This window comes from Chamaea fasciata, unplaced genomic scaffold (genome assembly GCF_029207755.1).
Source record: "Chamaea fasciata isolate MVZ Bird 193981 ecotype frontalis unplaced genomic scaffold, bChaFas1.0.hap1 SCAF_7, whole genome shotgun sequence".
NCBI lineage: Eukaryota > Metazoa > Chordata > Aves > Passeriformes > Sylviidae > Chamaea > Chamaea fasciata.
In genome coordinates, this window is record NW_027094092.1 from 19283905 (window position 1) to 19296286 (window position 12382).

Genomic DNA, 12382 nt, shown 5'->3' on the forward strand with positions numbered 1-12382 from the left:
CAAAATGCAGTGGTTGCTGATGCAGGGAAAATTGAGCAGACATCCTGAAGACCCAGACCCTTCCAGTTCCTATCCCAAGGAGGGATACACAGGTAAGGGGATTTCAGGTGGAATACAAACAGAATGCAAGCTGGTTACAGGGACAATATACACAGGGGGAGATCTAAATTGTACTGCCAGGATGTCACCATGCTTGTCCAGCCTCTGTCACTGGGCTTTTTAAAGTGACACACTGTCAAGCCAGTCTTTGGTGTCAATCCAGCAGACTGTGTTTTATAAGAAGTAGTCAAAAGCATTAAAAAAAAAAAAAACACACACACACACAAAAAAACAAAAACAAAAACAAAAACAAAAAAACCAACCCGTTGAGCCAGTTTAAAGTAGGCAAATTGCATCCAAATGCTGGGAACAAGCAGCAAACATCCTTTGATGAAATTGGATGGCTGCGGTGATAGTGTTCCCTGCACAGCCCCTTTCTCCACCTTCCCTTCTGTGACAGGTTTCTTGCTACAGCCTCTGAAATGGGCCTTTTTGAGGCAGTCTGTGGACAGAACAAGGAGATAAACAAGGAGATTTTTGGCATTCCTGGTACAGAGGACCTGCCTTTTCCCTGTGTAGACCACTGGCAACTAGTGATCTTGAAAGAATAGACTCATTTTCAAAATCTCCCATTAAATGTTTTGTTACCTGATGGATTTCAACCTGTGTAACATTATGCATGCTCAATGATTTTTATTGCTTTCAGCATTTTATTTAACCAATTCAGTATTATTTTCCAAAACTCATGAAGTACTTTCCCCATTCTGAGTTTTGAGCAGTTCACTAAAACTCTTTTGATGCCATAGAATCCATTTATAACTTAATATCCAAGTATGTAACAGTTAAGGTTTTCCCAAGCTATTTGTACTAGAGGATGCTGTCAACCTTGGGGCGTCCTCAGATCTTACACCTGCAGCTGTGTGATGGTGAGGATTAAAAGGTTTGGGGTCAGTGTGGTTTTGTGTGAGGAGTGAGGCTGGGATGGTGTCTTTGCTGCTGCCACTGGCTGCTCCTTATGTTCCCCAAAAGTATGTGCAGGAGTTAAAATTACTGTTGATCTGTATGGTCTGAGTTGATTTTCCTGTTTTGACTAAAATGTAGCTGAAGAGCTTTGTTCCCAGTAGTATTTCCCAGAAGGCAAAAAGGAACTGTTTTAAGTGTTGATGTCCATCATGTCCTGCCTCCCACCACCTACCCCTCCCTAAAAAACTCCCTGTTCTGCCAAAAACCTTCTCCCCTCACAGTGGGATTTTAAAAAATGCATTGCAATGAAGCCAGATTGGCATTTACCTCAAGAGATAGCAATGCAGTAATGCCCCCCAGTAATGAGGTAAGGAAGAAACACATTTTTTATCAGTATTTCCAACCTCAGCACAAAAAAAGGGAGGTGTATTTCTGCATAATGTATGTTTCAGTCAGAAAAGTAATAATTTTTTAATGTCCCTGTTTTGCCAGTTTCCTTTTTGTGTCCTGCTGTGAGGTAAAGGGCATTAATAAACTATGGTTTCAAGCTGCTTTTGAATATTTTTTAGCCATACATGATTTCTTGTTGGCAAGCTAGAAATCTGCTCCCAGAATTTATTTGTTTGAGTGATTGCAGTGAGTTAATTTGCTTTAGTTTAGCTGGGTCACTTTTATCACCCCTAAAGTTTTCAATGTCCTTTACTATATTCAAGCTAAGGGGAGCTAATTGCTTCCTTTGTTTGTTTGGTTTTTTTTGAAAACATACAGGATTTGCTCATCAGAAAAAGAGCTACTTTTTTTTTTTCAGTGCAGTTCAAAGTAAGGTGGCACAGATTATGGCTGAACCTCTATGCAAGGATCTGAAGGATATTAATGGTATTATTCCTTTCACACCAGCTACCCTGCAAGGCAACTGCCCAGCAGAGTTATTCCTAGCTTGATGGCCACCAGAGATCAAAATTAAACCCTCTGTTTGTGATTTGTTAAATGCAAGTAATATACTAAAGTATTTTCTGATTTACAGCCCTGCAGGCGTAAGAATGTGCATTTCCCTTTAGTTTCAATGCAAAACCTGGTCATGAGTATTATTTAAGATAAACTTTTAGAAATATCTAAAGTTAGTGTTGTTTAAGATATGCTTTTACATATCCCTACAAGGGGAACTGACAGTGGAGCCTCTTGCTCCTTTCTTTACTGACTAATCCAGCAGACTGCTGGAATCCCAGCTAACCAGTGCTGGCTGTGAGAGTCAGGATGACATGAGGTTTTGAGACGTCGTCTAGCAAGAAATATTTCAAGTTGTGCCAGAAATGAAGCCATCATCTTCTAGCTCATAGAAACAATGAAGATGAATGGTTGGAGCTGATGCAGTTAAACAGATGCTCCTGGGTTGCCTTCTGGGTTTTTTTAATCACAGTATCACAGAATTAATAAGGTAGGAAGGGACCACTGGAGGTCATCTACCTGCTCAAGCAGAGTCCCCTAGAGCATGTTACTCAGGATTGTATCCAGACACTTTGTGAACATCTCCAGGGAAGGAGACATTTTTCTTTAATAAGAAAAATAAATAATTACCCCTCCTTAGGTTTCTATTAGTGCTTCAGGTGATTAAAACTAAATTAGAAATGTCATTCACTTATCAGTAAATAGTCCAGATAGCTATTTTACTTATATGTTGCTCCTCCCAGTCAAGGTACATAAATGAGGCAGTTTTTGTCAATAGTGAGTCTTCAGGCAGTTTCGTTTCCTAAACCTCTCCTACACAATCAGGGCAGTGCAGTAACTACAATCGATATTCCTTGAAATGAAACTATACCTATACAAATAATTAAAATTAATCATGTATTTTATAAAAGAGAATATATAGGATTTTTTCCTTGTAAATCTTTTAACAAACAGGCTACAATTTTTTTCCTCTTTCAGACTGTCAGGTTTATCTCCTCTATGCTGAAGGCAGAGGAGACAACTGCTTCATGTGACAACATCTGTTTCCGATTAAACAGCATGGCAATCCCATCTGTCTTAGCAGTGCTTTTGGCGACATCAGGAAGGTTGTCTCTGATCAAAGAGGCATAGTACAGGTAGGCTACTTACTGAACTATGGATCTAAGGCTTGGTTGCTTCATGGGTGATGTACTGGTGCTTTGTGAGTGTATGGACAGTTTAGATTAGTATGTAGATCACTGTTGCATATGCAGTGTCAGAAATTGATGTTAATTGTGACCCCTGTGAATTCAGGTGTTAGAGAGGTTCTGTATTGCACTGGGAGAAGAAAACCCTTAGGATCAGCCCCAAACAACCATCTCCCTTCCTCCTCTTTCACCTTCTCCCTCTTCAGCTGAAAATAGAAGTTTGAGTCACAGAGCAAGCCAAAACAAATTCCGGCAGGATCAGAACAGTTGGCCCATGAAGCTGCAAGGTCTGTGCTAACCCCATTGTAATCCTGTGTCAGCAGAGTGGCAGCTGGCGCAGAGGGTGGAGCTGGGCTCCTCCAGGAGCAGTCACCCTGTCTGCCACAGCACCCTCTGCTCTGTGCTCTGACTGGCCACATCAGCAGCTGTGCTGGGGGCCAGGAACTGGAACAGGCACAGCTCTCTTCCTACACAAGAGAGGAACCTGACACACAATCTCTAGCAGGTACCAAGTGGCAAAAAACCTGTTGTTTCTGTAAATTTGCTAATGCAAGTTATCTTCTTGCTACAGACATGATGCTTTTCCCTGCCAGGATCATTTTCAGCACTTCAGCAGCTAAGGGTGCTCTTGAGACATAGTTTGACCTCAGAGGTGGGAAGCAAAAGTAGAAGGATCCATCAGGAAGAAGGGAAATATCCTGCAAGTCAAGGCTGCAGCTGTGAGCAACCCAGCTGAAGTTTGAGGTCCTTGCCAGTGGAAAGGCTGGAATAGGGGCACTGCCAAAACAGAGAGGTGGGATGACTGCATCTGCAAGCAGCTCAGCAGAGTCCAACCATCAGGGAGGAGCAGGCTCCAGCGAACTCATCCATTCTGATGGCATTGAAAATGCTTAAATCCATATTATCTGGAAAGAGAACTGGAGTGTATTGACTCCTCACTTTGTTCAAAGTGCTCAACTCCTTTTCTTTAGCATCCAGGTAATTTTTGCTGCTGTCCACACTTTGCTTCAAGTTCCCAGACATCTCTGATGTTCACGCATGCTGGTACATGTTATACAAGTCTGTCTGCCCCAGGGTCCTGCTCCCTCCTCTTTGCTACTCTGCATTAGGAGGACCTACCCACACACATGGTGCCCCAGAAACACCAACTAGGGCGGTAAGAAACACGACGTGCTCTTTTATGTTGAAATGCAAATAAGTGTTTTCCTCATTGCAATTTTTCAATCTGCTGTCATTTTAATGATACCCATCCATTTCTTTCAATTCCAGCAACTATCAGTATGTTCAGAGTCATCAAGAGAATTCTTTCTCATAAAGAAAAGTATACTCACTGAAAAACTTCAAAAATTATTGTACCTTGTATGAATTACTCACAAAGCTTGTTAATATTTCAGTTCTCCGTTTGCATAATAGCTGAAAAATATAGGTGTGCCAGATAGAGTCTTTTGTGCATTAGAAATTACAGAATTTTGACTTCTAACATTTCAGATGTGCATACATCTTCCTGAAATTGTTGGGAAAGGGCATATACAAGAAAAGCATTTCCAACGTCTCTGAACAACTGCCAAGAATCTAAGATATAGCATGGATGCATAATAAAGAGTAATATTCATGCTTAATGATAATGACATGGACCATTCAGAGACAATACATTTGGTGGTAATACTGATGATGTGCTTTGAACTTTTGCAGAGCATTTCATTATGGATTCAAAGCATTTTATGAAGATGAGTTAGGCATCACAGTGCTCTTGTGGCATGTGTCTTACTGCTCTCGTGTTACAGAGAGAAAAACAGGTATGAAGAAACCATGAGAGGATGCTGCATGGCACTGACAGAGCCAGAGCACCCAACTTAACAGGAAAACATGGTCAGTGATGGGTGAGCTCCAGCACTGAAAGTGGAAGTGAGCAAAGGCAAACCTTGCACCCATGTGGCCAAGACTTGGACACAGGGTTTTTCCTACCAGCCATGCTGTGCAGGCAGCAGCACTCTCTCACTTCAGTGGAGCTCTCAATGCTGCTGGCTGGCAGGAGCCTTCACCATCTGCCACGGGCAGGAGGGGCCCTTGTTCGTGGCCCCTCTGGGGACCCACTTCCCCAGAGCTGGCAGCTGGCGGCTCAGGCTGCCTGTGCTGCTGCCAGGAGCCAGCAGAAAGCTCACTCCTGCTGCTTGGCTTCCCCTGCACCTCTGCCCTTGATGGAGCAGCACTGCCACATTGAAGAGCTCTCCTTGTTTCTCAAGAATGCCAGACAGGCTTCAGGGTAAAGATGAGGGATTATAGATACAAGCTTCTTCCTTGCATAATTGCAAGTAAAAGAAAACTGTGACATCTTTGTCTCATATTTCTCCCAGAGTCTTTGTGTTACACATGCCTTGGAGGGCAGTGATGTAAATTCAATGGAATGATCCAACTTCAAGTACTTCTCAGTATCCAGATGAATTATTTCCCCCCCATATTTAGACCAGATCTTTCTGTTCTTAATGAGCACGAATGTGGCATCAATGTCTCACATACCTACATCTGTTGTCTTCTGGAATCCTTACCCTAGAAAGATGGCTAAATACACAACTTTAAACTATGCTATAGAATCTATGAGGTTTTACCCAGCAGTGCTGTATTAACTGCACGCATTTTCTGAGAAGACTGCGCTCGTTGTGCCTGCCTTTGCTAGCAATCAGATAGAGCATCTTTGGATACACTATTAACAGGAGACCGGGAAGAAACTCTGTGCAGGTGAAGCCATTCAGGTCAAGCTTTTCCACTCTACATACTGTTGAGCCAGGAATGCCAGGCTTGCAGGTGGGAGCTTGCGCAGCGGTTAGTCCAGTGTGATGCTGTCATGCCTCTGGGGTTGTCTCTGGGCTTCTTGTAGCAGGAGGTGTCCACTCCTACCTGCCACCGGCCTAACCATGAAATGGGTTTCCTTTGCCTTAGCAGGGGCACATGCAGCCCCACAGCACACCTGATTCCAAACTGTTCCTGGAAGAGCAGAGCTTTAGAGCTGAAATTTGAAAATTTGTGATGAGATGAGTCAATGCAACACTATATATTAGCACAGGCATGTTCACTTACAGGGAGCATGGTAATGACTTGAACAGGTTTGGTATTTCAGTGCCCTTTTTTCATGTGGATGAAGATAGACATTCAACTAGGAAATGATTTTTCCACTGCCTTGCTGTTGGTGTAGGAATTTGCACTTTGTGTGGATCATAATGACTGTAAAATTAAACCTTACAAGAAATGTATAGTTTTATGCATTTTACTCATACTCTATTTTTGTAAATAAAACCCTAGGGAGAAAACAGAAGAAAATCAGGCCCTTTTCTGTTGTTGATTACCTAATTTAATCACTGTTCCCAACTTCAGAATAACTGGGTTTGAAAAAAAACCCCAAAACCTTTATTAAGACAAGGGAATTAATTTAAATCACTAAACATAGGTGATGCTTCTGTAGATCATCAGATATCAAATACAATTTTATCACAAATGTCACCCAGTATTAGCAAAAATTTCCAGGGTTCAGGAATACAGGAAGGACCTTTTTTGTTTTAAACCACTGCAGCTTCAAAGCTGATTTTCTAGCTTTCTACCAGTAGAAGTCAGATCAGAATCATGTTTAGAATATTATTAGTCCAAAATATAAATATTTGATAATGCTTGGTAGGTTTTTATGTTGTTGTTATTGTTTTGTTGTGATTTGATTGTTTGTTTCTTTATGGGGTTGGGGGTTTTTTGGGGTTTGGGGGTTTTTCGGTAGGTTTTTTTGAGTGAGGTATTGGGCGTTTTTTCCCTATAACTACTTTTTGAGACTAACTTGTTTGAGTGTTTGTCTGTTAAGAGCTGCTGATGACTTTATTAGTTTGCATTAGACTGTGAGTACTGTCTGCTGAAATAAATCTGGCATTCATATTCTCCTCACAGAGCCTCAGGTTTTGCTCTATCAACACTCTTCTTAAGTTCACTGCATTCAGGATTCAATATGACAGGTTTGCACCTGGAGGCAAAGCCTGTTCCCTTCCCTCCCCTCTTTCCCTAAAACCCCAAGTCTTTAATTTTCCTTTGTTCGGGATAAAATGGTATGTAAAGTATGTGTTGCCATGGATGCAAAACTGAGAGCCTATTGATCCTCCTCTTTACCAGGTAGATTTCAAGCGGAATATTTAACATCAGAGGCCACTATGGCATGGATTCCCAGACAGAGACAGACTGTGGCAGGAAGAAACAACTTTAAAATTGAAGTTCCCATAGCTCAAAAGTATCCTGGTGAAAAAAAGCAACTCATATGCCCCCTGGGGAAGCTGCTGGACTTGTTCCCCGTATGCTCAGCAGCGTTCCTCTGCCCGCACTCCCTCCCCTCCTCCACGCGTTTCCACCATGCCAGGAACATGGTTTGTTCCCATTCCCCCCACAAACCCACTCAGATCTGAGCTGTATCCCAGATGGAAATTTGTTGTGCATGCATTTGTTGTGATGGTGTAGCAATGGTGTTTTAAATGTCATGGGAGAGCCTGTGAAGGTGAATATCTGCGAGTGCTGCTGAAGGATGCTCCACTGCTGAATAACCCATCAGGGTCAAGCTGCCCATCCAGCTAGGGCAAGCAGGTAGGGAAAGTGGAACACACTGCCACTCTTGGCTCAGGGACTTCTGGAGACAATACCTCTGCTGCTGTGTTTTTCTCTTGCAGCAGATGAGAGCAAGCACCTGGATTTTATTTACAGTATACAGGGGTAATGTTGAGCCCCTGTAAGAGGCAATCATCTCACAAGAGTGTTACCATGCCAGAGAGGGACACAGTTGGGTTATGGTGTAAATAAATACGTTTCAAAAATGGTTTATGATGTTTCTCTAACTTAATTTCGGCCTTATTTTTTATATCTGTTGTTTTTGCCATGGCTTCATATCCTTTCCTTTCAGGAGCAGCATACTTAACAGAACATCAATTTTCCATTGTAATTACGTTGGACTGTGGCCTCCACAGAACTCCTCTAAAATTGTTGTATTTAATTTTGTCTAAAGAGTGTAGTGTTGCTTCCACAGACTTACACCAAAATTGACTCATTTTACTTCAGATTAATTTTTTCTCCACAAGATTGCATTATTACAGCCTGCACTTGTTCTTCATTGCCGTAAGCACACGCTTTCATCCAGCCTGGGTCATGTGTTAAATGCCTTTTCAGAAGGGTTTATATTTTTTATTGCTGGGCAATGCTGCTCTGAGTACTCGTGGGTAGAGCACCACCAGAGCCCTGCTCAGCAGTGCCTGGTTCAGAGTAGGGGAGGCTGGAGGTGAGCACCAAACTGAAATTAGCTTCTCATTCAGGCAGCTCAGTGTCTCTGTTATTGGGGCAGAGGAAGGTGAGGGCATCTGCAGGAGCAGCAGGGGCCATTGTTTCCCTTGTTTCCAACAATCACCTCGTTGTAGGGCCCTTGCTCCTTTGTCATTCATAAGAGCCGCTGCTGCAGAAAGGCACTTTCTTTTTTCTGACTGAAAAGGGCTTTAATAAAGCTATTGTATTTGATCACTGGCTAAGGAAACAATAATTTAGCATAATAGAAAAAGATCATTAATGTTCAATGAACCTAACACTCTGCTCCAGTTTTTTGTTGCCCTAGAGAGATGGAGTAAACTCTTCTTCCTTAATTGAAGACTAAATAGAGTACATTTCATTTTTCATTTCCAGCACTTTTTCCAATAGGCTTGTGATGTCTGCTAATGTGTGCTGAAAGGGGTGGACTGCCTGGCAGCAGCAGAGAAATTGGGTGGGAGGGTTTAGAGCATATAAAAACTCGTTTGTTCTTCATCAGACAGCTCTCTAGGGCCTTCGACTTCTTTCTTGACAAGCCTAATTTCTAAAGCCCCTAAGGACCATGCCAAGGAGATGCAGTAGTCCATTACATTACAAAATAGAGAGGAACAGAGGACAATGCTCACATCCCCAAATGTCCCACAGCCATCTCTCCATAGGACACCTATGTCCAGGGACACTGCTGAAATTGGAGTCTGGCTGGCATTTTGACTGGAAATGTAGTTTTGTATGAAACCAAGCTGATAAAAGCTTACAAGCATAAGGTTTGCACCACTGCAGCTCTGGATTCAAATCCAAGGCGCACTCCCAGGAAAGCACAGCCATTGTTCTTTGTACTGGAGACAGCTCAGGGCTGCCTCCATCTCCACGAATCACTTCAAGCACTTTAGAATCATCATTTGCAGTCACCTGCACTCACGTCCCCTTCTGGAGGCACAGCACATTTCCTGTCCTGAGCTCTTCCCTCACAGGGCAGGAAGGTGCCTCTGCATCTCCTTTGGCAGTATTGTTGGCTGCTGTGGCCAGTGTGGGAGTGAGCTCTGGCCACGTTCACCTGTGTGAGACGAGGAGGTGAAACACATGGCAGACACTGCTGTTTCAGCTCTGCCCAAGGAGCTTGCTGAATAAAATGCCTGAGCTCAGCTGTCATGAAACAAGCAACTCACAGAAAAGCAGTGGCACAGCTAATAGCAGCAGTGTAGCCTTCATTTGTGCAATAAAAAAGGGCACCGCTAAAGACTGGTTTTCCCCCAGAGTGTTCCTTGATGGATTTTGCCATCGGAGAATGCACGATCCTCATTCTCTGATGTGCAAGAAAAAAAATTAGAGGGCACAACAATCAGCAATAAGAAGCAAACCGGGTAGCAGTGCTGCAGGGGGAAATAACCCTAAAAAACAATAAAGGACTTAGCAGCGCGTGTTGCTATATTGCCTCATGTTCAGGTCAGACATCACTGAGAAAAGCCATGCCAATTGCAGCGATAATTAGCAACAAGATTAACGATAAGTGTTCCAAAGCCACAGCAAGTCTCTCATGATGCTGAGTGGTTTCGCTGTCCCTGAGGAGTGTCTCTGTGGACCCCTCTGGGTGCCAGTGCATGCATTGCAGAACGCCACGTATTTGGGGTGCAATTTTTGGGAGTGTCAGGCTCTGCCAGGTCATGGACTCCCCACAAACTCTGCCCACCCATCCTGCCAGGCAGCATTCCCAGTGTAAGGCCTGGAGGCAACTGTGGAGGCAGTGGGAGCACCAGGCCTGGGGGATCACGGTACCCCCTGGCCCCACGCGAGGCGGGTCAGAGGCAGAGCTTCGGCCTGTGAGGGAGGGAAGATGTCACCCCTGCTGGCAGTGGGTGCTTTCTGTGAGGGGAACAGCTGGGAGCTCCTGGCGTAACAGATTTGTGCATGTGGCTCTTGACAACCATCAGAGTGATTTCCTGGATGTCTCTGCCATCCAGCCAGTCTCTCCTGAGCATCGCCAGCCCACTGCCATGTCACTCCAGGAGCGGCTGAGCCTCCAGGCCCAGCAGCTTAAGGGCTGTTCCAGGAACCTGCTGGCACAGGTAATGTCTCCCAAGAAGTAGCTCCATAGCTGCTTTCCTGGAAGTCAAATGAAAGGGCAAAGTAGTGGCAGGCTTTTAAACTATTTACTAGACGTGGGCAGGGAGGATACTTGGGTGAAGCTCCAGGGATTAGAAGTTCATTACTGAGCTGACAGTCATGTTCATTAACAGACAAAACAGTCAGTGGAAGAAGCTAGCACTCCCTGTGTTCTCCCATGTTCCTTCACTGCTGGATGCTTTGGGAAGTTCCTCCTCAATCCAGTGCTACTCAGGGAGGGGAATGGAGCGGTTCAGGGTGGTCTGTTAGCAAAATATCAATCCTCAAGCCTTCAAGTTGCTTTCAACTGTAACGGGCGGCTGCTGCCATGTGATGATTACTATGGGTAGCGCATACACCATAAGTGTTGCCTCAGCTGGCAGGGTTATCAAAAAGGCTAATGGTGAGGGGTTTTTTCCCAACTGCTTCATGAAACCATGGTGCGAAATACATGCTGTTATTACTTAACATATTTTGTATGTAAAATTGAGATTTCAGTCTTCAGGATTTATAAGAACAGCTCCTGTTTTGTGCCCAGGATCCACTGTGACTGTAGTGGGAATTGGGCATATTAAACTTCTTCTGACAAATAAGGATTGTTTTCTAGGGGAATTGAGGAAATGTAACATGAAGTCTTCATCTAGGGAGTAGGCTGTGGTCTTTCTTTAATGCTTCAGGTTACTCCTGAAGATCACAGCTTTTCTTTATTTCTAAAGGAGGTGTCACATCACAGACCTGTTCATTCAAGCAAGATTTCTATATAGCTGTGGGTGTTCTTGTTTGTCCATGTCTACATTTAGACATTGAGCAAACCAAGAACTCCAGAAAATCAGGGAGAAACCTGGCTAACTGAGTTGGAGTTTTTTGGAGGAGGCAAGTATCCCTTGTTATATTTTGTGCTTTGGCTCAAGATACTACTAGAAGAATGCTAGAGGCTTTGAGACAGCCTCACCTTCTTGGAGTCTTTTCTGGAGTCTGGTTTGGAACAAAGTGACCTATGGCTGGCTTGGTGTTGCAGTAAGATTACTGACAGTCCTTTCTGTTACTGCATGCACCCTGGAAGTTGTTCATAATCTGCCTTTGATCCATGCTGACTCTTATAATGTACACAGGTTAAATTAATTGAGTGTTACTGATTTATGTTTACCAAAACTTAATCATTATCCACCCATCTCCATTACTGACAAGATAAATAGTTGCTAGCTAAAGCTTTAATTTCCTTAGTGTACCATTTTTCTTGAAATGAGTTTGCAAGCTGGTGTTCATCATGCGTCCCCTGACACCTTCCCAGGCAGTTGGTGCCTGGCTGCACCATCTGTGTGAGATGGGCTGTGGCTGAGGCCATTCACTCAGGTAAAACTGTTATGAGTTAGAAATGCTCTTCAGGACAGCATCCACATCTATGCTTCCTACTGAGTGGATTGAGAATGGGTCAGGTGGAGGCCAAATAAGATGGATTTGTCTGTACTGGAAAGGCTTTAAAGGCTAACATATTTTATCACTGGGATGGATGGATGGATCACAATGTCTATAATGTGTGTGTGTGTAAGCCTAAAGGACTCACCTCCTGTCCTAGCAAAGGACTGCCCCTGCATGTTGTTGTTGTGCCCACTTATTAGTTTATGAATGCTTCCTTAAAGGAGAACAGTAATGCAAAGCAGTTGGGACAATATCTCATCTTGCAGAAGAGTCTTTTAGCAAGGGAAACCAAGGGTGCAGAGGGTGCCTCACACTGATCAGTGATCAGAGCTGTGGAGCCACCAAAGTGGAGCCAGGTTACAGCTGAAGCTGGATCAGGTGGAACTTGTACATAAATCTCCCTGATTTCGTGTTCACTG